The sequence below is a fragment of the Pteropus vampyrus genome, unplaced genomic scaffold (assembly GCF_000151845.1).
Source record: "Pteropus vampyrus isolate Shadow unplaced genomic scaffold, Pvam_2.0 Scaffold229, whole genome shotgun sequence".
NCBI lineage: Eukaryota > Metazoa > Chordata > Mammalia > Chiroptera > Pteropodidae > Pteropus > Pteropus vampyrus.
Window position 1 is genome coordinate 1440950 of NW_011889010.1, and position 1182 is coordinate 1442131.

The 1182-nt window shown below is 33.7% G+C and overlaps 1 protein-coding gene across 4 annotated transcripts in view; it reads left to right on the plus strand.

The window, feature by feature from the left end:
* Window positions 1–1182, plus strand: part of INPP4B (inositol polyphosphate-4-phosphatase type II B) — a 610870-nt gene that overhangs the window by 260905 nt on the left and 348783 nt on the right. The window lies entirely within an intron of this gene.

Below are 1182 nucleotides of genomic sequence, written 5' to 3' on the forward strand. Positions count from 1 at the left end.
AACATTACTAAAGTTTTTGAGAAATATACTTATAACTTTATAATAGATAAAAATGCTTAAATAACATATATTAGTTAATACAAAATTTTAATTCATGTACCATATTGGAACATTGTAGAATATTAGTCATTAAGATGCCTATGATATAAGACTTCTTTTTCCACCATGACAGAATAACTGGTTTTCAACTTATCCTCCTACTGTAAAGCAACGAGCAAACTGAACAAAATATAGTAAATGACTGTCTATTGTCACCAGGCAATAGACAATGCAAAAATTTGATCTTTGTAAAAAGGAAAAAATATTAGGTGAGCCTCACATTCCTTCCATGTTTTGACTTGGAGCAGGGAAGTAATCCCACACAGAGTGGAGATCTCATTGAGAAGAGAGGGAAAGATTGAGTTTGGGGCTGAAGTATTGATGCAAGAATAGGGTGAGGTTTCATGTGAGGCAAAGCGTAGAACAGGGATCCCAGAAACTGTGCAGTGCTAGAGGACATGATTGTTCAGTTATCCAGAGTGGACTAACCCTGCTGGATACTTCAATCAGTTGAAACCTCAGAAGGATCATGCTTTGGGAATAAGGACCAAGCTACAGAGTAAAGGCCACACCCTACTCTGAAACCAAAATAAATATTTCCTAACTAAGAATTAAAAAAACAAAAAGCCTGATGGAATCGAGAGGGTTCTATTATTTGCCTGTGAAAACTGAACTCAATATTATTTAAAGCAAAACACCATGCTCGAGGCTCCTTTCAGTGTAAGATCTATAATATCTAGCATAAAACAAAATAAAACAAAAAATTTTGGCCATGTGAAGAAGGAAGGAAATGTGGTCCAAAACCAAAAGAAAAAGTAGTCAACAGAAACAAAAACAGTGATGACTATGATGTTGACAATAAAATACTAAAATCAGCTCTTATAACAGGTTATTTATAATAACTATTTGATTGCTATCATAAATATGTTCAACAGTTTAAAGCAACTATAAGAAAATTGTCAACAGAGAATTGGAAGCTACTGAAAGAATCATATCAGAATTCTAGAACTAAAAAATACAAAATCTGAACTTTAAATACATTACTGAGTGGGATTAAGAGCAGGATGAAACTGCAGAAGAAAGGGTGAATGAACACGACAAGATCAACAGAAATTACCCAATCTGAACAACAACAACAACAAC